A 26242-nucleotide genomic window follows, 5' to 3' on the forward strand; every position below is an offset into this window, starting at 1 on the left:
ACACACAACAGTAAAATCCGTCTGTAAATGCACTAAAGCATGCTTGTTATACTCACTGTGGAACCAAAGGGATTAATGCTCTGAATTGTGTAAAAAGGCTGTTTGATCGTGTCTCCTCTGATCCTCTCCTTTTTCCACAGTCCCCAAACCATTTCCTGATAGAACAGAGCCTTTGGGGAAAGCTGCGTGTGCTCAGTTTGGTGTGTATTGCTAGAAAGTTTTTTTCTTGGGGGGATGCATGTGATCAGCACAGGACCAATCAGCACTGTCCAGACAGAGGGCCAGGAATCCTGCAGTCTCCTAGGACAGTCAGAGTAGAATGAAAATTCCTCCAACAAGCTTTAACTATTCTCAAGAAAACTATATACTGCTGATGAGAAAAGGTATTTAGAAGTTTGTATTTAGTAAAATGATTGCATTTCCATGCTCTGTGTACTGTGGGAGAACAGATATAGCGAATGTAGGCTCCTGGGTTTAGTAACACTTTAAGAAGGTGGAAGAGAAACACAGAAGGTAATTAAGGGAAATGTGATGAGTCGGACAATGGGTTAAAATGAGTGTAAAGTCAGAAGACTTTTTATCTCAATGCATTCTTTACATCAAGTTAAAAAACCTTCGGTGTGCAGAAGCCCCCCTTAGCCACCCTAATATTTACCTGAGCCCCATCTCAATTCAGCAATGTTGCATAGAAACCACAAAGTACAGGTTTGTTTGGCTGAGACACAGCAGCAGCGCCGCTGTCAATCAAAGTAAGTGAGCCAATGAAGAGGGAGGGGCGGGGCCAGGCCACGGCTCTATGTCTGAGTAGACACACAGAGCAGCGGCTCAGCTCAGGTGCCCCCATAGCAAGCTGCTTGCTGCGGGGGCACTGGGCAGGAAGGAGGGGCCAGGAGCGCCGGCAAGGGGCCCAAGAAGAGGCGGATCGGGCTACTCTGTGCAAAACTACTGCAAGTAAGTATAACATGTTTGCTATTTTTACAGAAAAAAGAATAAGACTTTAGTATCACTTTTGTTTTTGAAACACTTCTGCCCGAAAAGGATTTACCCCCTTAATGACTGGGCCAATCTTTTTGTGATTCGCCACTGAGCCGCTTTAACTGACAATTGCGCAGTCGTGTGACACTGTACCCAAACAAAAATAATGTCCTTTTTTTTTACCACAAACAGAGTTTTTTTTGGTAGTATTTTTTTGTGCCATCTGTGTCCCATTGCTTTCTGTCCAGTAGTGAAAACAGAAAGCTAGAAGACCCTGAAAATTAACCACTTCAGCCCCGGAAGGTTTCACCCCCTTCCTGACCAGAGCATTTTTTTGCAATTTGGCACTGCGCTACTTTAATTGGTAATTGTGCGGTCATGTGACACTGTACCCATACAAAATGTATGTCCTTTTTTTCCTACAAATAGAGTTTTACTTTGGTGGTATTTGATCATCTCTATGCAGTGGCGGAACTACCACCATAGCGACCCGTGCGGTCGCTACGGGGCCCGCAGCTGAGGAGGGCCCGGTGAGCGGGCGGCAGGTGAGCCGCCGAGCTCCCTGTCCGCTCGGCGCTCGTACAGTCACACTGACTGTACGAGCGGACACAGCCAGGTGACTCGGCGGCGGCGGGGGGTTGTTGGGGAAGCTGCGGGGAGGCTTAGTGGGTGGCCAATCAGCGGGTGGCGGAGCAGAGAGATGACATCATCTCTCACCGCCCGGCGCCCGCCCTGCAAACTGCCAGCTCCGCTCTCACTCACTGTGCAGGCAGCAGAGATTACATCCTCTCTCTGCTGCCTGACTCAGACTGGCAAACAGAGCGACTTTAACAGGAAAGTGACAATCCGCAATGTGTGACAGGTGACATGGCAAATGGACAATCCACAATGGATGGCAGGTGACATGGCAAGTGGAAAATCCGCAATGTGTGGCAGGTGACATGGCAAATGGACAATCCGCAATGGATGGCAGGTGACATGGCAAGTGGAAAATCCGCAATGTGTGGCAGGTGACGTGGCAAGGGGACAATCTGAAACTTGTGGCATGTGACGTGGCAAGGGGACAATCTGAAACTTGTGGCAGGTGACGTGGCAAATGGACAATCCGCAATGTGTGGCAGGTGACGTGGCAAGTGAACAATCCGCAATGTGTGGCAGGTCACGTGGCAAGTGGACAAACCGCAATGGGTGGCAGGTGACATGGCAAATGGACAATCCGCAGTGGGTGGCAGGTAACGTGGCAAATGGACAAACCGCAATGGGTGGCAGGTGACGTGGCAAATGGACAATCCACAATGTGTGGCAGGTGACGTGGCAAGTGGACAATCCGCAATGTGTGGCAGGTGACGTGGCAAGTGGACAGTCCGCAATGTGTGGCAGGTGACGTGGCAAGTGGACAATCTGAAACTTGTGGCAGGTAACGTGGTAAATGGACAATCCGCAATAGGTGGCAGGTGACGTGGCAAGTGAACAATCCGCAATGTGTGGCAGGTCATGTGGCAAGTGGACAAACCGCAATGGGTGGCAGGTGACGTGGCAAATGGACAATCCGCAATGGGTGGCAGGTGACGTGGCAAATGAACAATCCACAATGTATGGCAGGTGACGTGGCAAGTGGACAATCCACAATGAGTGGCAGGTGACATGGCAAGTGGACAATTTGTAATGTGTGGCAAGTGACAATCTGCAACTTGTGGCAAGTGGACAATCTGAAATGAGTGGCAGGTGATGTGGCAAGTGGACAATCCACAATGGGTGGCAGGTCACGTGGCAAGTGGACAATCCGCAATGTGTGGCAGGTGACGTGGCAAGTGGACAATCCCCAATGTGTGGCAGGTGACGTGGAAAGTGGACGATTTGCAATGTGTGGCAGGTCACGTGGCAAGTGGACAATCCACAATGGGTGGCAGGTGGACAATCCGCAACTTGTGACAAGTGACAATCTGCATCTGGTGGCAGGTGACACACTCGAGGCTCCCACTGATTCTGCATTATGGTGAGTTGAACTATTTAATTTTCTATAACAATGCAATAATAGAAATAATGTGTTTCAATCATCCTGACAGCATAACACAAATGGTGCCGTGATAATTGAAGCGCCAACATCAGCCATTGCCCCAATAAATTGCCCCCATAAAAGTATTTTCTATCAGTGCCCCTCCCGAGACTAGAATCTGGATCCGCCCCTGGGTGGGGGGGGGCCATACAACATTTTGCTATGGGGCCCTGTGATTTCTAGTTACGCCCCTGTCTCTATGTTTTTTGTTTTTTTTGCGCTATAGAAAAAGACCGACAATTTTGAAAAAAAACAACAATATTTTTTACATTCTGCTATGAAACATATCCAATAAAAGAAAATGTAAAAATTAAGTGTATATTGATTGGCTTGCGCACAAGTTATAGCTATTACAATCTATGGGATATTTTTATGGCATTTTTATTTACATTTTTACTAGTAATGGCGGCGATCAGCGATTTTTAGCAGGACTGCAACATTGCGGCAGACAAATCTGACACTAAGTGACACTTTTTGGAATTTGATCACCTCTGTGTTTTTTATTTCTTGCGCTATAAACAAAAAAAAAACAATAAATAAAAAAAAATCATGTTTTACTTTTTGCTATAATACATATCCAAAAAACAAATAAAAAAAATAATTTATTCATCAGTTTAGGCCAATATGTATTCTGCTACAAATCCCAATAAGCAAATATTGATTGGTTTGTGCAAAAGTTATAGTATCTACAAAATAGGGGGTAGATTTATGGACTTTTATTTATTTTTTAATGTTTTTACTGCAGGATGAATGCAGTAAAAACAAATCTGACCCAAGTAACACTTTTTGGGGACCAGTGACATTATTACAGTGGTCAGTGCTAAAAAAATGTACTGATCAATGTATAAATGACACTGGCAGGAAAGGGGTTAACACTAGGGGGCGTTCAAGGGGTTAACTGTGTTCCCTGGGTCTGTTTTAACTGTGTGGAGGATTGGCTTACTGGGACAACACAGAGATCGCTGTTCCTGATCACTAGGAACAGACGATCTCAGTGCTGTCCCCTGTCAGAACGGGGATCCGCCTTGTTTACATAGGCAGATCCCGGTTCTGCCTCTCTGTACCACGAGCGGACATCGAGTCCGCCGGGCGTGCGCTCCCCCGGCATACAGCGGGCATACACACTATCTCATGCATGGACTGATGTACAGATACATCAATTTGCTCAGCTGAGCCACCTTGCCGCAGCATATCTGTAGTAGGCAGTTGGCAAGTGGTTAAATAATGTGGGGAGCACCTTACCATTCTACTGTATGGATATAAAAACTGTAAACTCAGCCATGACGCTTTCAGGTGTAACTGGGTGGCACTGTGGTGTAGTGGTTAGCACTTTCACCGAGCAGCGAAAAGGTCACTGGTTCGAAACCCACCCACAACATTATCTGCCTAGAGTTCACATGTTCTCCCTGTGCCTGCGTGGGTATACTCTGGTTTCCTCCGATATGCTGCTAGGTTAATTGGTTCCTCTCTAAATTGGTCCTATTATGGGTATGTACGAATGTGAGTTAGGAACCTTAGATTGTAAGGACAGCGACTGATATGAATGTAGGGGCAGCACAGTGGTGTAGTGGGTAGCATTCTCACCTAGCAGTAAAAATGGTTGCTGGTTCAAATCCCAACCATGAAGCTACCTGAATGGAGTTTGCATGTTCTGCCTGTGTGGGTTTCCCTTGGGTGCTCCGGTTCTCCCACACTCCAAAGACATGTTGGTAGGTTAATTGGCTTCTGTCTAAATTAGCCTTAGTATATGAATGTGAGTTAAGGACCTTAGATTGTGAGCTCCTTGAGGGTAGAGACCGATGTGAATGTACAATGTATATGTAAAGTGCTGTGTAAATTGACGGTGCTATATAAGTACTCTAAATAATAATATTTAAATTGATGGTGCTATATAAGTACCTTAAATAATAATATGTAAATTGACGGTGCTATATAAGTACCCTAAATAATAATATTTAAATTGACGGTGCTATATAAGTACCCTAAATAATAATATTTAAATTGACGGTGCTATATAAGTATCTTAAACAATAATATGTAAATTGACGGTGTTATATAAGTACCTTAAATAATAATATTTAAATTGATGGTGCTATATAAGTATCTTAAACAATAATATGTAAATTGACGGTGCTATATAAGTACCCTAAATAATAATATGTAAATTGACGGTGCTATATAAGTACCCTAAATAATAATATGTAAATTGACGGTGCTATATAAGTACCCTAAATAATAATATGTAAATTGACGGTGCTATATGAGTACCCTAAATAATAATATGTAAATTGACGGTGCTATATAAGTACCCTAAATAATAATATGTAAATTTACGGTGCTATATAAGTACCCTAAATAATCATTTGTAAATTGACGGTGCTATATAAGTACCCTAAATAATAATATGTAAATTGACGGTGCTATATAAGTACCTTAAATAATAATATGTAAATTGTTGGTGCTGTATAAGTACCTGAAATAATGAAATAAATGAAGAATAAAAAGTTGTGCCATGTTAGCTATTAAACTTTGACAATACTTTTAACTGAATTAATGTTTACCATCATGGTAAACCTAAAAAGAAAAAACAAAACAAAAAAACATAGAACAGAATCTCTAACTGGAAGATTTCATACACAGCTCCTTTAACAGGAAAAAGTCTGAGTAATTGAGTAATACGGCGCTGAGCGGAGGGGAAAATATTTGTCTGTAATATGTAAAATCTAAAAGCGAGTCTAAAAAAGATGTTCCCTTCATATTTTACTAATTGATTGAAAGTCCAAATGATCCATAGGAAAAGTTGCATCATTAACTTAATTGAGAGCAAAGCCTTATTAGAGGGGAAATGAAGGAGACAGAGCCAGGGACACAGCAGGCTTTCATCTGAGATGTCAACAAACAGACATTGTAACTAAAAGCAGACAGAGAGTGCTCTGCTTCATTTACATCTTCAGCTTCACCATGAAAGAATGTGCAGTGACTGGGGGAACAGAAGGCTGCAACACGCAAAGACAAACAACATTAATTAAATATAAATGTATGTATAAAACTCGATCTGTATTATAAACATATTAAGTAGCGGCCCTCCATGATTCACTATTGCTAACCGTCCAGGTATTTTCGGATTCCTCTACCCAATTACGCCTTGCTGGTTGCTCTGTGAAGCTTAGCTTGGTAAATCCCATATCAAACATGTTAATGCCATTGGTTTGCTTTGCTTTCTCATGGGACTGCAATTTAAAAGTCCCATTTGACTGCAGCAATCAGTGAGAGCCCCAGGCAGTTGTGTTTAGTATCTCTTCTTATCTCTTGCATATCCCTCGAGCCAGATGCTGACAGAAGAGGAAACTGTATATTGGTACCTGGTATTTGTCTTCATTAAAAGGAGTATAAATTGTCTCTTTCCACCAGTAATTCTTTCTTTACCCTGAGTAAGCCTCTAATCTCTCTTCCAAATCTTTTTTTTTTTTTCCTGTCTTTTTTTTTTCTTTTATAATTACACTGTTTTTAAAACAAACCACTTCCAACCGTATCTAGTTTCATGGTTTTTCTTTACTTTTTTTCATTGTTTTTATTTTCTATCATGGGTAGCTTCATACCCATTAAAGCTGAACACAGAGAAAGAATAATTTAGATACTGTATTATTATTATTATACAGGATTTATATAGCGCCAACAGTTTGCACAGTACTTTACAATGTTAGGGCAAACAGTACAGTTACGATACAATTCAATACAGGAGGAATCAGAGGGCCCTGCTTGTTAGAACTTACAATCTAAAAGGGAGGGTCAAGTGATACAAAAGTCTCATGGTAGAAAAAAAAAGGGATTTTAAAGGTGCTGAAGACAAAATGCAATTACATATTAAAATCAAATAATTTTTATTATACAAATTTCAAAAAGTTAAATACTAGTAATTTCACAATACAATTCAATAAAGGAGGAATCAGAGGGCCCTGCTAGTTTAGAACTTATAAAAGCACATAAAAAGACTTTAAAGGCACCAATTATAAAAAAAAAAAAAATAAAGTAAATTTTATATATATATATATATATATATATATATATATATATATATATATATTACATAAAACATGTTAAAAAGTATACTGCCCAATGCAGTGATGACTACACCTCACCAATGTGGCTCAAACACATCAAGAACTTGTCAAAATAAGACATATAACTATATACTGAATAATAACATAAATTGCTAGCTCTACGTGTTTCGTGGGACAACGCTTCTTCAGGAGCTCAGCAATTTCTAAGAGAGGAAAAAGAGGCAGTCAATAATAATTTTAATGGGGTACAATCATCATAAAATATTTGTCTCAAGGAGTCAATAGGGCCACCATGGCAACAATCCAAACAAGACCAAATATATGGCATGCAAGTGGTACAGTGGACAACATGTGGGGGCGTGCCTAGTAAACATGGTAAGAAGATATAGTGAGATAGGTATATCATGTAACGATATACAGTGCAATCTAGCACTATATGTGGGTATATCTGATATAACTGTGAATAGTATAAACAGCCAACACCCCCTATATATCAAAAAGACCGTGCTGATATATCCAGAAAGAATATGCATGGTATGAGACACTGGTAGTACCTTTATATGCAGTATACATGGCTAAACTTCAGTTGATAGTAGTAGTAAAAAACGTGTAGCAGCCAGGAGAGTATTAGGCAGTAGGCAGGCTACCTATAAAAATTATGAATATATAACCACTATAGAAGAAAACATCAACCAAATGGTAGGGCAACATAGATATTGAATCCAAGAAAGGGATGTAACAAGATGGTAAAGGTTTGTACTTAAACTGCAACCAGAGCCAGCAGGCTTGGTATATGCAGCATCTAAAACAGCAATGTAATAGTTTGGAACTTACAATCTAAAAAGGAGGGAGGGTCAAGTGATACAAAAGTCGCATGGTAGAAAAAAAGAGGGATTTTGAAGGTGCTGAAGACAAATGGCAACTACATATTAAAATCAAATAATTTTTATTATACAAATTTGAAAAAGTTAAAAACTAGTAATTTTATGTATAAAATCAAAGGTGACAATTTCATACAGTCACCATATAGGTACAGAGGTTTCCGCTCTACATGTTTCACCAGGAATATGGCTTCTTCAGGAGACTCATGAAGCCCTGTACACAGTATCATTATAACTGAATGAAAAAAAAAATGTGTTATTGACTCAATTTCATACATGGATTATAGTCTGTACATGCTTCTGGATACAGAAAACATCTCATACATAATGATTGTAAACAACTCGATAATTAAACAGATCATCTGATGCAAAATCTCACCCTGCTTGTGGACACGGTTTGGTGGAGGATGAAAACACCCATTGGACTGTTCTGTGTAGCATTAGTGTGTCATAGAAGGGATAATGCTCATTGATGGAACCTAAAAGATACAATTGATGGAACCTAAAAGATACAAGAAAAAACCAACCACATTTTAGAAAAAGGATAAAGACCAATGTATACTGGAATACCCAAGATTCCCATGTGATATACAGTATCTCACAAAAGTGAGTACACCCCTCACATTTTTGTAAATATTTTATTATATCTTTTCATGTGACAATACTAAAGAAATTACACTTTGCTACAGTGTAAAGTAGTGAATGTACAGCTTGTATAACAGTGTAAATTTGCTGTTCCCTCAAAATAACTCGACAACAGCCATTAATGTCTAAACTCCTGGCAACAAAAGTGCATACACCCCAAGTGAATATGTCCATTTTTTGTGGCCACTATTATTTTCCAGCACTGCCTTAACCCTCTTGGGCATGGAGTTAAGCAGATCTTCACAGGTTGCCACTGAAGTCCACTTCCACTCCTCTTTGATGACATTATGGAGCTGGTGGATGTTAGAGACCTTGCGCTCCTCCACCTTCCTTTTGAGGATGCCCCACAGATGCTCAATAGGGTTTAGGTCTGAAGACATGCTTGGCCAGTCCATCACTTTTACCCTCAGCTTCTTTAGCAAGGCAGTGGTCATCTTGGAGGTGTGGTTGGGGTCATTATCATGTTGGAATACTGCCCTGTGGCCCAGTCTCTGGAGGGAGGGGATCATTCTCTGCCTTAGTATGTCACAGTACATGTTGGCATTCATGGTTCCCTCAATAAACTGTAGTTTCCAAGTTCTAGCAGCACTCATGCGGCCCCAGACCATGACACTCACACCACCATGCTTGACTGTAGGCAAGACACACTTGTCTTTGTACTCCTCACCTGGTTACCACCACACATGCTTGACACCATCTGAACTGAATATGTTTATGTTGGTCTCATCAGACCACAGGACATGGGTCCAGTAATCCATGTTCTTATTCTGCTTATCTTCAGCAAACTGTTTGCCGGTTTTCTTGTGCATCATCTTTAGAAGAGGCTTCCCTCTGAGACAACAGCCTTGCAGACCAATTTTATGCAGTGTCTGCCTTATGGTCTGAGCACTGACAGGACAACCCCTCACCCCTTCAACCTCTGCAGCAATGCTGGCAGCACTCATATGTCTATTTCCCAAAGACAACCCCTGGGTATGACGCTGAGCAGATGCACTCAACGTCTTTGGTCGACCATGACAAGGCCTGTTTTTAATGGAACCTGTCCTGTTAAACTGCTGTATGGTCTTGGCCACTGTGCTGCAATCTTCATATAGCCTTGGACATCTTTATGTAGGGCAACAATTCTTTTTTTCAGCTCCTCAGATTTCTTAGCCATGAAGTGCCACATTGAACTTCCAGTGACCAGTATGAGAGAGTGAAAGCAATAACACCAAATTTAACACACCTTCTCCCCATTCACAGCTGAGACCTTGTAACACAAAAGAGCCGCATTACACTGGGGTGGGAAAATGGCTAATTGGGCCCAATTTTTATATTTTCACTTAGCTGTGTACTCAGTTTTGTTGCCAGCGATTTAGACATTAATGGCTATGTGCTGAATTATTTTGAGGGGACAGAAAATTTACATGGTTATACAAACTGTACACTTACTACTTTACATTGTAGCAAAGTATAATTTCTTCAGTGTTGTCACATGAATAGATATAATAAAATATTTACAAAAATGTGAGGGGTGTATGCACTTTTGTGAGATACTGTATATGTAGTGACAAAAAGTGATAGAAAAGGTAATACGTATGGGGAATGAGCTGATGGAGAAAATAAAAGTACAGTTGTTAGACGGAATATAATATATATGAAAACAAAGAATGAGGGCTGCATTCCTTTCAGTGTCCGTAATAGATGGGTGTGTGTAGTGACTGCAACGGATGGCGCTGTGAAAATCAAAGTTAAACGATGAGATGTCACCAGCCCTCTGTTGCAAATATACACACTCATTTGTTAACGCAATGTCACATAAGCCAATGTTTTGGGGCTACGCAGTCAATTCTTCAAGGTGACATAGCTTGCTAAGCAATGGAATAATATATAATAAAAATTATACCTTTCTGCAAGCTGGCTCCTACACACAACCCTTGATTTTTGGGTTTGCGGGGATGGGAGATAAGGCTGTGGACGTTAAGGCTACAGTCATGTCCCTGCCTCTCCTCTCTCTTTACCCATTCACAAAAGGCCTGCTATTTTTTACTAAAATACAAGGAGTTCAATAAATGGCGGAGAAGAGGGGAGAAGTGGTTATATGACATGTGTATAATATTCCCATCAAACATGCTCCTAGAAAAAGCAAAAAGTAATTGCGTGCTGCAGAAGATTGGAACCAAAAGCAGTGGAGTGTGAAGTTGTGAGCAGGGTGCCCCAGGGCTCTGTCCTGGGACCAATTCTGTTTAACTTGTTCATAAATGATATAGAGGAGGCAAAAAATAATTCAATCTAAGTGTTTGCTGATGATGTAGGAAAATGTAAAATACTGTACTTAGGAGCTACAAATATGCATGCAAGTTACAGGAGGAGAACCTCTGGGGGAATAAAGGATAGAAAAGGATCTGGGGGTTCTAGTAGATGACAGACTTAGCCATAGAATGCAATTCCAAGCTGCAGTAAGCAAGGCAATCAGACTATTGGCATGTATTAAAAAGGCTATTTACTCAAGAGATGTAACTATACTTTTACCACTTAGCAAAACTCTGGTTCAGTCACTTTTGAGTATGCTGTCCAGTTCTGATCAGCAAGCCTTAGGAAGGATGTGCTTGAACTGAAGAGAAGCCAGAAAAAGGCCAGAACGCTAATAAGGATGCTGAAGGAACTCAGTTATGAGGGACAACTGCAAACATTAAACATATACTCCCTGGAAAATAGGTACCTTCAAAGGGTATGATGGTGATATACAAATCATTGAAAGGTATTTCTAGCATTGGGAGGAAACCTTTTAGTCCTATGTCTCAAAAGAAGACCCGCAGGCACGTTATGTAATTGACAAGAAATAGTCGAGTCCTAAACTGTGTAAGAGGTTCTTTACAGTTAGAATAGTTGGTGGTGTCAGCAGAGAGCATAGATAAGTTAAAAACATTTTTATATGAGTATCTTGGCACACATGGAAAGATTTAAAAACACCTGGGTTCTTTAGTGTTAGAGCTGAGAGGTTGTGGAACTCCCTTCCACAGTTGATGTTATCAGCAGATAGTGTAGATACATTTTTAGCAAACACAATGTATAGGGATATGAAAAACACTAGTCACACACACAATCTAAGGTTGAATTGGATGGATCGGTGTTTTTATTGAACCTAAACAACCATGTAACTATGTAATGAAAACTTCAGATTTAAAAATACTGAAAATTAAGTTTAAAAGGACATTTACATGTTAAAGCTTTTATGAGATTATGGTGATTAGGTTTACCTAAACTTTTAAGTGTAGCGCTGGCTCCTGACGAGCAGGCGCTATGGTTTTGAAAAGTTAATTTGCCTGAAGCCACAGTTGGGCTTTGGGACCTATTTCTCAAAATTTCTGGTCTCAGTACCAGCCTAGCTGGGTTGCACTGGGTTCTCCTTGACCACAGGTGTCACTGTCACCGCTGGCAAGAGTAGAAACACAGTCTAGCTGGCTGCATTGAATGCCACTATCCTCTCGGAACCAGCCCAGTGGGAGTGTTTTCCTGCTGTGTATTCTGGGGAGTGATATTTAAGGTACCAACGCCATGTTAGCAGGTTGATTATTTTCTGTCTGGGTCTGGTGGTCCTCCTGACCCAGCTCCATGGCCCTCCTGGCCTGGGGTGCGTAACCATGCATTGGCTGGCCTGAGGCGACGCAACTGCAGGGACAGGCTCGAGAGAATTTCGGGGCTTACTGATCCAAGGGTGGTCCGGTGCCATCCCATCTGAAGGGAGAGGCCCAGCAACTGAAGACCCCAAAGGGAGGACTCTTCAGGAGAAGGCCGTGCACAAGGCTGGCTTCTCTGAAGGAGACTGGAGGCTTAGTTGAAGTACACAGCCTGGATCAATACCCATACGGTATCGCCATATGGGCTAAGAGATACTAGTACCATGTTAGCGCTTTAAGTTTATCTACGTTCCTCAGTAATGCTTAAGTGTACCTCATAAGTCTGTGGCAGAGACTTTACGGAGCACCTCACCGGCTGCTAGGCCTAGTGAGATGAGGTCTATCCGGAGGTTGTTAAATCCAATTGTGAAACTGTTGCTATTCTCTGGATTTTTCTCTAAAGGCTTCCATTCTTTTGCAATATAAGTACCTGCACTCACTCCTAACCCTCTACCCTTTATTAAAAGACTTTGTTTCTGTTCTAAATAAATAACCCAAAAGAAGATTCAGTGTCAGTTTCCACATTCTTTGGGCCATCTACCACGGGAACCCCAAGACGGAGAAGCAAACAAGGAGGTAAGGGTAGGCCCAAATAAAACCAGCAGCTCCTTTGGGGGTCAGAGCTACATACGCTTTAGTCCCTGCCCTTGCCAATTCTGATAAAACAAAATCTATTAGTCCTTGTAAACATAGTGCATTCTTTCTTGTAATTTTTCATATAAATGCCAAAATATTGTATTATAGTCATTCATGGAATCCTCCTGGCATTTTCTAAAGATGATAACTGGAAACAGAGGAAGGACCCTATCCAGACAGGTTAATAGTCTAAGTTGTTTTGGTGGTTAGTAGCAAAGTAGCTTTAATCGAGGGTAAAAGATTTACTTCCCACTGATGAAATCTCTGTGCACAGCTCTATGGAACATGTAAATTATTCAAATTTTCATGGCTTTCCTCATATAATTTAAAAACATGTGACTGATTAACAATCTGTTTAGGATGCTGTGAAATATAGACATTCTCAAATAGTAATTAAACCTTATGCACTCATTAAACGTATCCATTTTGGTAATTTGTGTTAACACGTATTACCATAAACGTTACTGCAATGCATGTTAACACATATATGTGATATGTGTATGAGCACATAGCAGTGCCATTCATTTTTAAATGCACCCTAACGTGCCGTTCAACTCAACATTCTAACCTCACTATGGTGCATTGTGCAGCACTGTGCCAGAAAAAATTCTACGTGTCCATTTTTTGTCCATGCTGGTGTGTTGGGGGCCCTTAAAGACATTATGGGGTTGATTTACTAAAGGCAACTAGATTGTGCACTTTGCAAAGTGCAGTTGCACACTGCAAGAGCAGTTGATTCAGAGCTTAGTAAATGAGCAGAAGCTTTGCTGACTTCTACCATCCAATCATGTGTAAGCAAAAATGTTTATTTTTATTTTTCTTGCACATGATTGGGTATTCTTTGCAAAGTAAATCTCATTTACTAAGCTCTGGAGCAAATCCACCCCTATGTCTGATGGCGTTGGATTACAAACTAGCCAGAAAGCCTAAAGCACTACAAGCTACCTATAGCTTTGAGGGAAGAGCCAGCAGGGGAAAAGTCAGTTTAATACATTTTCAGTTAACAGTTTGTTGGTCCCCAGAGTCACTGCAGTGATAACATAACACAATTTCTTGTCTATCTGAAAGGGGAATTTTAGTAAAAAATGAAATCCTGATAAATCACTTCAGGCCTCTTTTGCAGGTATAGCCAGTGGCAGCCCCCCCCCGCATGCACAATTCATATGTGTCTCCGTGCACTGCGTGTCAGGTCTCTACAAGATCCGTCACACCCTCACAAGTACGTGACCAGAGCCTGAGGCCCCAATTGGACTGTTCCATGTTGGCCTCGGGGAGCAGAGCACTACACCCTGAACCCTCCTAGCCTGCAATGCCAATGAATCAACATCAGCTTCCGGCCAATCAGGACAGGAGGCCAAAGACCCAGAAGAACACAGAACCAGCACCAGGGGAGACATGGCTGCTGGAGGGCTCTGCCCATAGGGTAAGTGCAGACCTGGAGGGTCCTGCCCACGCCCCCCCCCCCCCCGCAAAATCCTCCAGCACCAGGCACCACTGGGTATAGCTATGTAAAACCATAACAATAGGTGCATATACTGTTTAAAATACAGTAAAGCACTGTCTCATCCTGTTCTGCCTATGCTCAGTTGCTTTCTTTTCCTTCGTTTTAGGCACTGTGCCTAAAACCAGAGCCACTAGAGGCCCATCAGCTAACAGCTTTAAGATATAATGTTGCTGAAGGGGAAAGAAAGCAACAGGAATGCTAAGACATACAATCAAGAATGGAAATGTACATGTAGCTTGGCCCCATAGGAGCCGCTCGATAGGAACTTCTCAAGAACCTCAGCCCCCTTGCAAACCAGGTTTAGTGTACAAACATACAATATCACAAGAATTCATTGAAAGTAATACTTAGTACTCAATAGTAGTGCTATATCAAAGAAAACAGACACCAAGCCAGGTAGTAAAGGCGAATTTTATATATTTTCACCCAATATAGTTGACAACTAGGCCAGCATAAAATGGATTAACAATGGTAATAACACAATTTAGAATACAAAGTGATTAACAGTAGGAACTAGGTATAAGATGACATTTGGCATCCAGATCAGCTTAAACAGTAGCAAGGCCACCTCAAGTGCAGCAGTGAGCAGTAGTGAAGTTTAATCTACTGAGTGCTGGAACTATAATGCAGAGTACATTTATGGCAGAGATGCTGGTCCTAGAGCGACGGGGTATGCACTGTCCAAAAAAAAATTTTGATTGACAATAGAACAGAGGGTTGCAGAATCATTATTATAGGGGCAGTCCTTTGAGATGTTCTGCTGGCTGTCATTGGGGCCCTTTATGAGCATTCATTCACTTAACGACAGGCTCAGTTAACCTGCATGCAGCATAGGTATATTATAGGTATGGTATAGGTATCACAGCACAGGTGCAAGGTAGATGTCGATTAGATGTGGTAAAGGTTCAATATACCGCAGTATTGGGTTGGTATAGGTGCAGTCTAGGTTGGAATAAATGCAGTATAGAGTATAATATGGGTGTGGCTTGGATTGAATTCACCTGGTGTCCTACTCTGAGTGGCTCAGTCCCTACTAGCAGTATCAGCAGTAGACGAATAGCACTCTAACCAGCCCCCCAGTATGCTGCAGTGCCCTGTCGCTGTAGAAGGGGAGGCCTCAGTCTTTTCCTGAAAGCCACTGATGATCAGCAATGAGAAGCAGAGGTTGAGTGGATGCTCCAATCACCCTGCAGCAGCGTTGCAAGGGCTTTGATGTAGGCGGTGCTGTGCTGCCCCCTGTTTTCCTTACGCCCAGTCTCAGGCATAGATCTCTCCACTCCTACTGCACAGCTGCAAAGCTTCTCTCCACTCCTACTGCACAGTGCCTATTGGGATCTGTAGTGTTTCGTCCCATTGTATGGCTACCATCTCAAACTAAAACTCCCAGGAATCTCAGTGCTCTGCATAGACGTCTATGGGCTTGCTTGGCTTTAGCTTTCCCTATGCTGGCCAGAGGAGAATGATGCAGATTAACATCAATATCTCAGTAGCGGGAGAGAAGAATAAAAGGCAGGGGGGTTAATTTACTAAATCCAAATATACTGTGCAGTTCCTCCAGAGCTTAGGAAATGAGCAGAAGCTTTGTGACTTCCATAATACACTCATGTGCAAGTAAAAATGCATTTTCTTTCCTTGCACGTGATTGGATATTCTTTGCAAATTGAAGCTTAACCTAATTGGATTATGTACAATTACAACAAAACAAGGCAAGTCCCACATAGCAGGGTGTATCCGAATGCGGACAAAGGACAACTTCCAAGATTGATGTAACGTATAAAACTAACCCCTCCCCAACCGGAACTTTCCAGGAGTGAGGAAGGCAGGGGTCCCAATTCCCAACTTTTCTCATTTTCCTAAAGAACGTTAGAGGAAGGAAGTAACAGCAACCAGGGGGAAGGAGAGAAAAAGGAAAAGAGAGAGAAGAATATGGGGAACAGGAGAAAAGGGGGGGCGAGACATGACAAATATACTGTGCAGTTCCTCCAGAGCTTAGGAAATGAGCAGAAGCTTTGTGACTTCCATAATACACTCATGTGCAAGTAAAAATGCATTTTTTTTTCCTTGCACGTGATTGAATATTCTTTGCAAATTGAAGCTTAACCTAATTGGATTACGTACAATTACAACAAAACAAGGCAAGTCCCACATAGCAGGGTGTATCCGAATGCAGACAAAGGACAACTTCCAAGATTGATGTAACGTATAAAACTAACCCCTCCCCAACCGGAACTTTCCAGGAGTGAGGAAGGCAGGGGTCCCAATTCCCAACTTTTCTCATTTTCCTAAAGAACGTTAGAGGAAGGAAGTAACAGCAACCAGGGGGAAGGAGAGAAAAAGGAAAAGAGAGAGAAAAATATGGGGAACAGGAGAAAAGGGGGGGCGAGACATGACAAATATACTGTGCAGTTCCTCCAGAGCTTAGGAAATGAGCAGAAGCTTTGTGACTTCCATAATACACTCATGTGCAAGTAAAAATGCATTTTTTTTTCCTTGCACGTGATTGAATATTCTTTGCAAATTGAAGCTTAACCTAATTGGATTACGTACAATTACAACAAAACAAGGCAAGTCCCACATAGCACGGTGTATCCGAATGTGGACAAAGGACAACTTCCAAGATTGATGTAATGTATAAAACTAAGCCCTCCCCACCCAGAACTTTCCAGGAGTGAGGAAGATAGGGGTTCCAATTCCCAACTTTTCTCATTTTCCTAAAGAGAGTTAGAGGAAGGAAGTAACAGCAACCAGGGGGAAGGAGAGAGAAAGGAAGAGAGAGAGAGAAGAGTATGGGGAACAGGAGAAAGGGGGGGGGGGAGACATGACGGTAGACATCGGGCCCAAGCTAGGGCAGACTAGCCATAATCTTAAAACAATTGGAGACGGCTAAAGCAGTAGGAGACGGAGGCCCTCACCGGAAAACACAAAGATATTCCATTTGTCCCATGTTTTTTTAAAAATTTCTTGTTTAATTTGTGATGTGAGGACAAGATCCTCCATCCTCTTTATCTCCCCAACTCTCCGAATCCAGTGTGCTATTGAGGGGGGTGAACCCTGCTTCCAATACAAAGGGATGCAAGATTTTGCTGCATTTATAAGGTGTCTCAGCAAGGACTTTTTGTACGTCTTGACCGGAATTTGAGAATGTTGCAGGAGGAAAAATGCCGCATCCTCTGGGATAGGCACCTCCATAAACTCTTGGGAGATACGACAAACCTCTCTCCAAAAGTCAGATGGTCCAGGGCATGACCAAAAAACATGGATCACCGTGCCCTCTTCCTCTCTGCATCGTCAGCACTGGTCCGATGAGGAGGGGAAACATCTATGAAGTCTGGAAGGTGTCAGGTACCAGCGTGTGAGAAGCTTGAAATTCAGTTCCTGTATTTTAGTACAGATGGAGGTCTTAAATGTTAAAGTGAGAATACGCTGGATCTGTTCCGGGGAGAACATACAACCGAGATCTCTTTCCCACCGTAAGAGGCAGGGTAGCCGTTGCTGGATTGAAGGGGTATTCAGAAGGGAGTATGTTTGGGACAGGGTATGAGTCAGTTGGTCTGTGCCCGTGCAGAGATCTTCAAATGCGGTCAGTTGTCGAGCGTAGTATTGGGGGTTGGGAATGGAATGTAGGAAGTGGTGCAATTGCACCGCTCTCCAAAAGGGCAACCGAAAGGTCCCCTCTGAGTCTGTCAAGGCCATTATGGAAGGCCACCTCCCGTCAAGTGCACATTCTACTTGCCTTATGTAAATCAGCCCCAATGTCTCCTTCTCCCTGCTGCTGTAGCTCAACACCTGGCTACATACAGTACACATTTTAATTGAAGAAAGTGACATATCGTTTTTGAGACCAATGAGAGGGGGGAGAGTTTCCAATAAGGAAATGACTGCTCTGGGCCTCCTGCAGGAAGAAACAGGAGCAAGGCTGGAGGCAATTAATAGAACACACTGATTTTGGTAGCATAATTATTAATGTGGAATGTATGTCCTTTTATTAAAGAACATTAATTGTTATCAAACTGTTATGGGTAAAGTTTCACTTGAAGCTCTTAATAAACAAACCTGTGCTTTAATAGTTGTGCAGGGCTACAAAAATAATTAAAAGACAACACATGTGAATTTAATCTTCAGTAGCTTGCTGTGAGCCAGTCTACAGGGTTATTGTTATTATCCTGTAATTATAAATCACTAACATATTATGAAGCTCTGTAAGGCTTCATGTACACAGGACATTTTTTCAACCTCGCCTGAACGATTTAACTTGACAGATAGTAACCCACTTTTAAAACATCCATTTTTCTGCGTTTACATGCCCCAATGCATACAACTCAGACCTCAGATCGGTCCCAATGCAGAAAACTGGCCTCAGATCAGCCCAAATGCTTAAACTGACCTCAGATCAGCCCCAATGCATACAAATCAGACCTCATATCAGCCCCAATGCCTAAAATGACCTCAGATCAGCCCCAATGCATAAACATCAAACCCGAAGAACAGCCCCAATGCATAAACTTCAGACATCAGATCAGCCCCGATGCATAAACTGACCTCAGATCAGCCTCAATACATAAAAGTCAGACCTCAGATGAGCCACAATGCATAAACTTGTTTTGGATTACTCACTCTAAAGCAACTGGATCAGCATAACAGCAAGGCAACCAGCATTTTTAGAAGATGAACACCTTTGGCTCAGGACAGGTCAAATTTAACTCGGCATATATTTTCTTTAAAGCCCAATTCCTGACTCGAGTCCTCGCTACACATATTTTTGATCTCATCTTGTGATGTCACAGGTACTCCTCACCCTCTCTCACTCACAAAAATTGTAGTCTTGCTTCTATGAATGGAGATTCTGGGTAGAAAGGGCAGCCATAGTCAGACACTCTTGATGAGTGCCTGTCACAGCCCCTTAATTCTATTAACCCCTGCCACACCAGCAGATTATGGCAGTGCAGTTTGGGGGAGGCACTGGGGGAGGATGATTTCCGCTATACAAGGACACAGCAACACAAGGGACACTTTACAATGAAAGTAAGTAATATCCCTTGTGCTGATTCTTATTTATATATTTATTTTTAAGTAAACTTAGGCTGTAAAATAAGTGGCTGGTGACATTGCTAAATACAAGCAGAATATTTAGATTTCTTGCTCTGCCTGAACAACAATCTCCAAGCTTTCTATTTTGTTTTATGAATGAGATGTAGCAACATTGTAAAGGTTATTTAACCACCTGTTGACCGCTTACAGTAAATATACTGCAAGCAGCCGACATGTGCGGGCACAATCACATGCCTGCATGTTAGGCTTTTCTTCCAGGTTCCAGGTTCGTGGCATGCATTCGGGCATGATTGGACATATCACGAGTTTGGCACTCACTTTCAGCCAATGATTTTGGCTAAAATCAGCTGATCGGCAGTGTCCAATCACACACATAGTTCCGTATGTTTACAAATACACAGAACTCTGTGTGGATAGGAACAGCGATCTGGCTGTTTCTTCTCCCTGAAAATCAGGGAGAAAAAGCAGCCAGATAATTAAGTAAAAGCAGCACACATAACACATTGTTAGGCACACAGTTAACCCCTTGATTGCCCCAGAGGCAAAGTGTTTAAAAATTATATTCTAACCATGATCTCTAATGAAGCATGTCCCATGTCAGAGTTGCTGCTGCATAATGTAAAAATCTTTCCTCTACTGCTGCCAAGTCCTCTCCACAGTGCTGATATTTTTGTTCTGCATGGGTTAACATCAGCCGTTGTGAGTGTGGAAGAGTTACGCCACTTATCCACCCCTTCCGCCACATCCAGTATTCATAGAATTGGTAGTAACGCATTCAGTGATTGAAGGAGGTGGATCCTGCCATTTATCTGTCCATCCTATTGTTCACATAACACTTTCCATTCTGGGAAAGAATAATATGAGGAGTCAAGCAGCTCAAATCTTTTACACTCACTGTGGTTGTTAAACCTAGAAGGGCTGGAAGATCAGTGCAGTAGGGCAAACCTGGCAGCAGGGGGGAAAAGACTTCTACACTATGCATCAGCTAACCAGACATGGGGTAGAATTCATTAGAGATTTATGTCCATGGTAGTGTATAGCAAAAAAAACAAAACAATGCATCATACATTCTGATTTGCTATCTGTGTATTTACAGAATTTGAAAATGATCCCAAAACACTCAAATACAAGCTAATATTAAGGGGTTGATTTACTAAAGACCAATATACTGCGCACTTTGCAAAGTGCAATTGCTCCCTGAAAGTGTGTTACTCCAGAGATTAGTAAATGAAGTAACGCTTTGCAAAGAATACTCAATCACATACAAGGAAAATTTTTAAAAATGCATTTTTGCGTGAACATGATTGGATGATGGAAGTCAGCAGAGCTTCTGCTCATTTAACTAATCTCTGGGGCAATTGCTCTTGCAGAGTGCAAGTGCATGTTGCAAAAGTGCACAGTCTATTTGCCTTTAGTAAATCAACCCTTAAATCTCTGTGTCCACAAAACACCTGCTGATTTTACCCATCTATTTATTTGCAACAACTAACTAGACATTACTGTAAAGTTTAATTTAGAGCAAATACACCAATTTACCATCAAAGAGATAGCTGCTTACAGCCACCAGAATAGAAAACAGATCAATGTTGGGTCAAACCTCTATTCAAGTTCCATATAATAAAAGGCTGACTGCAAGCTTTGAGCTTTGCTTCCAGTCACAGACAAAAGCAATTGCAGAGCAAGACTAATAACAGGATTTAGCATAAATCCGCCTCAGGAAGTGAAAAGTTGTAGAGGCAAATAATTAGCCAGGGAACTTTTATGGCAACATCAGGATGCTCCACACAGCTTAGTCACAGGACAATGCAGCTATGAAAATAAGTTCATTTTCTAGAAGGAATTTATTTACTGTCAGCAATGCATTCTAATAATGCCTCTGTCCGATTCATAAGTCACAGTCTGTAATTATCTACCATTTCGGGAGGGACGCTCCTCTGCATAAGTTTTTTTTTTTATTGCTACAGTGTTTGGATGAGGCTGGGTAGGACATAAGAATAATTAATACTGTACAAACAATAGATATAATATAGCAAAGATAAGTACGTTTTTCACATAGAAGCTCGGATTTCTACGATGATGCATTTCCTAAATCAGACATAGACATTCCCAATTTTTAGCATTATTGGCCATTGGAGTTCTTCCATATGAACCCTCCCACCAATTCCTTGCAAGTTTAAGCATAATTCAATGATCAGAGGTGCTTAGTCTATTCTGGCTTAACATAGTTCTTGCTTAAAGCGTACGTATAGACTAAACTTTTTTTAGTTTTGTATAAAGTAGGAAAGGGCTAAAACTAGGGTTGCACCGATACCGATACTAGTATCGGTATTGGCGCCGATACTAGCCATTTTTGCAAGTATTGGTACTTGCGAAAATGGCATCATAGCGGAAATCGATACCGGAAGTGACATTGCTAGGGAGCAGACTACCTCCTCCTCCCCTCCGGACAGTGCCATCCCCGCCTCCACCTCCCAGTGGCATTGCTAGGTGCAGGCCCACCCGCCCGCCCATCCTAACAGCCCACCAGCCTTGTCTCCTCGCTGCACACCTCCCTCCTCCAGCTCTGACTCCGGGCTCTCTCTGGCTAGATACTGAGGCTCTGTGTGCTGTCCGGCCAGCTCCTCTCCCATGAGACACAGAAGATGTGGCCAGATCTATGGGGGTGCTCCCCAGATTTCAGTTGTGGCCCCCCACTATAGACATTGTGGCTGTTGAGCTTCTCTCCAACCCCCACATTCAGGGCTGGGATAAGAGGTGGAGGACAGGAGAAGTGTCAACAGCAGAGAGGAGGAGGTGCAGGCTCTCTCCCATCCTGTTAGTGGAGTGTTCCTCTTTAGAGTACCTGTACCATGCCTGCAGTCTCTGGCTGTCTCCTGTACCATGCAGTCTATGGCTGTCTCCTGTAACATGCAGTCTATGGCTGTCTCCTGTACCATGCAGTCTCTGGCTGTCTCCTGTACCACGCAGTCTCTGGCTGTCTCCTGTACCATGCAGTCTCTGGCTGTCTCCTGTACCATGCAGTCTCTGGCTGTCTCCTGTACCATGCAGTCTCTGGCGGTCTCCTGTACCATGCAGTCTCTGACTGTCTCCTATATCACCTGTACCATGCTTGCAGTCACTGCTGTCACTTCTGCCTGTTGCCTCCTCCTTCCCTCTACCAGCTGTCACCTCTGCTCCCATGTCTCCCAATAGCCTTCCTATCTCCATCCTCTCCCTTCCCCCCCAGTGATCACAGCCTTTGCCAACCCAACTCTCCCACCCCGCAATCCCTATTTCACCTCACCCTCAACTACCCTGCCCTCACTTACCCTCTACTCCCACCCTGTCACCACCCAACTCCATAACAACAACCCCCAGTTTTTACTACCAACAATGGGATTTCATGTAAAAGTGTTCCAGGAGGCTGTACCGCTGCCCAATCACTTTTACAGCGCTGCAGAGCCTCCCCTTCCCATACCATAATTCCTTGGTTCTCCCATTCCACTGGGGAGCCCAAAAGCTGGAAGCAATGAGGATTTTGTCACTTCCAGTGTCAGAGCTGAGGGAAGCATCTAATCATCTGTTCTGTGTTTGACCAGATGCTTCGAAGGGCAGGGGAGATACCAAAGGTCTAAGAGACCCCTGGTGTCTCCATAAAGAGTTCCTGTCACTGCCCAAAGCTATCATAAGAAGGTTTGTTCACCCCTTGTGTTAGCAATAAAGATAAATTAAAAATGTAAAAAAAAAAATTAAAATAAATGTAAAGCATCCCCTCCCCCCATACTCATGAGCAAATGCAAACACGCATGTAAGTCTGGCATGCATATGTAAACAGTGATTGCCCGACACATGTGAGGTATTACCATGAACGTCAGAGTGAAATACATAATTCTAACGTCAGAGCTCACGTTTAACTTTAAACTGATAACCTGTAAAGGATTTTAAAATATTGCCTATAGACAATTTTAGGTACTGTAGTTTTTTGCCATTTCTCGGGCATGAGCAATATTAAAGCCTAATGTGTTTGCTATCTATTTACTTAATGCAACATCACCTTTTATTGTGTTTGCAGGCTCTAAAATTCAAGTGTACTTTTTCCTTAACGTTTGTGTTTGATAAATGGCTGTGCAAATATTGTGCAACATCAATAAATTGCAGCAGCCACCATTTTATTCTCCAGGGCCTCTGCTTTCAGAACATATTACATGTTTGGGGCTTCTAAGTCATTTTTTAGCAAACATGTATGTGAAAAATTTAAAAAATTGCCCCAGAAAGCAAGTGGCTAAAGTGTATTTCTTTATCATAAAATGTATCATTTGACTTAAAATAATTTATAATATATACATTACTTCATTTATTTTTGTAAATATATTGGGCATTATGTCTAGCAAATATTCTGCCCATACTTTAACAATTGTTTTCTAGATGAAACTGGCACTAAAATGTTCAGCTCTTTGGAATCTGCAGGAGTTTCATTTGATATTGCACTTAACCACTTCCCGCAAAATCACGTACCTGTATGTTATTTTGAGGAAGTGGTTGTACCGGGGTGATGCCTGCAGATAGAGGTATCACCCTTGTACCGTTTTTTAGAGCTTACGGTCGGCTTTCATGTGATAACAACTGATGCAGCGAATTATCCACTTGGCCATTATGACAAGCAGCAGGGGGTATGCCCCCCCCCCCTCCAGCCACCTTCTGCCGCTCCACCTGGGTCTCCTGTCTCACCATGGACCTGAGCGAAGAGCCGTCATGTCCGCCGGCTGGTCAGAGCCTTGAACATGTAGTTACTTGGCAGTGAACTGTGCCAATTTGAAAATATCCAAAGTATTAAAAATGCTAATTTTGGTGTTTTGAATACTTTGAAGTGCAGAGGAGGGATTTTGGGTCTTTAAAACCCTGGGTCGCTTCATAAAGAGTAACTATCACTGCCTATTACTGTCACAAGGGATGTTTACATCCCTTGCGACAGCAATAAAAGTGATCAGAATTTAATTTTTTAAAGGGACAGTGTAAAAATAAAAAATAAAATGTAGCGGCCATAACCCGTTGCAGGGCGGCCTTGACTGAATGGGCTTACCGGTTACCTTCTCCTGGCCTGCTCCTCCGCGTCTAGGGGTTCCCAGGCTTGATACCCAACGACTTGTACACTGACACAGATAAAGTCCTTTCAAAAGGTTTTATTTTGCAGTAGAACTTTCAGTACCTTGAACTGCAGGTTTAACAAGTCTCTACTTCCACCCAGAGAGTAAGCACTCGCAGCTGGGCACCTCAAGGCTGAACAGACCTCTAGCCAGAGATCATGGCAGTCAGTACTGCGTTGACTCAAAACTTGAACAATCAACTGAAGATGAACAGGAACCTTTTCCAACCGTACCTGGAACGTTTCCCGTTTCCTTTGAGGTACTGGAAAAGTGTGAATTTGTCAATGTCCTTCCCAACTCAGTAAACAGGCACTTCTCGGGATGCCACTTACCGGCCCTCCTCTGAAGAGTCCTCCCCCTGTCACTTTCACAAGCTGTGGTGTCCCTCCAAGCCGAGAGCACACCCGGACACTTTGAATCCTCCCTCAGTTACAGTGCCTCGGACAAGCAGGTTCGGAGACACGGGAACAGACGGATCCCTACCCCAGACCAGACGGATCTATCAGGGGCCACTGGCAGAAACATGCTGCGGGATGTCGAACACCCCGTGACTAGGACCCCTCATGGGGCTACCCCGGTCCTGGAACCAGAACAGACCACACGGGTCTCACGAACAGCTCTGGAAACCCCGAACACGTGACCCCCCTCCTCAGCGGGCCTGGCACTTCTGCTGATTAGCTCCGAGAGGGCCATACCCAAACATCCAACCAGGCCTGGTTCTAGCCTGTCATGTGCACCTCACAATTCACATGACCAGGTGGAACTTCAAACATGGCCTGGGCAGACTGGTGTTAAGGCTTACCCACACAATTAACCCTCAGTACCGTAGGGTCCTGAGGCAAAAAACTAAATTTACAATGCGTGTGACATTTGATCCCAAATGTCATCCGCTACAAAAATAAATAAGACATTTTTTAAAGCGATTCCGTCCCCGCGTGCTCGTGCGCCAAAGAAGATGCATACATAAGTTGCGTTTGCAAATGTAAACAGTGTTCAAATCACACAACAGTGTTCAAATTACCACGATCATTAGAGCAAGAGCAATAATTCTAGCAAAAGACCTTCTCTGTAACTCTAAACTGATAAATTTATCTAGTTTTGTCTATGGGACAGGAAGTGAAGGGAAATCTCCCCTACGGGAAACCAACAGGAGTTATAACCCTTCCTTACTTAATCCAAATGTTTTTCCTATATCTATTTTAAGAAAGCAGTAAGGATCATTGTAGTAGTGGCTACTACAATGATTCCAAGCTTTCACAGGGTTCAGTCAGCTATGGAATATGCACACTTACATTACTTACATTGCATCCAAGCTGGACCATTGTAACTATGCAAAAATATTCATACCTGGAATTCAGTTTTAATTCAGACTGTGATGAATAGCTGGCAGCTATAAAGTACCTCCAGTTCTCTGAATAAAGTCCATGTTTTCTCCAATACAGTTAATTGCAGGATGTTTACACAACTCTTCAGCCAAGTTACTTCATGACAAGGAGTGAAAGCGCTTGTAAACTAAATATACAGTCTAAACAGGAAATAACCAATGTTATTCTTAGATAACAACTATGCTAAGCATGTCAATTTACTTATGATCATTCAAATAAAAAAAGAACCTTTTGATTTAAACTTTGACCTTGCAGCAAGGAATAGCTT

General features: G+C 42.3%; 1 long non-coding RNA gene across 1 annotated transcript; it reads right to left on the bottom strand.

Annotated features, from left to right (window-relative positions):
• Window positions 1-8021: 8021 nt before the first annotated feature.
• On the bottom strand, window positions 8022-26096 carry LOC143984430 (uncharacterized). The gene is made up of 2 exons (XR_013274854.1): window positions 25937-26096; window positions 8022-8475 (listed from the first exon to the last, which is right to left on the bottom strand). It is a non-coding gene; the product is annotated as an uncharacterized LOC143984430 (long non-coding RNA).
• Window positions 26097-26242: the final 146 nt, after the last annotated feature.

Source organism: Lithobates pipiens, unplaced genomic scaffold (genome assembly GCF_037356315.1).
Source record: "Lithobates pipiens isolate NorthernLeopardFrog02 unplaced genomic scaffold, aLitPip1_a1.2 Scaffold_16, whole genome shotgun sequence".
Classification (NCBI taxonomy): Eukaryota; Metazoa; Chordata; class Amphibia; order Anura; family Ranidae; genus Lithobates; species Lithobates pipiens.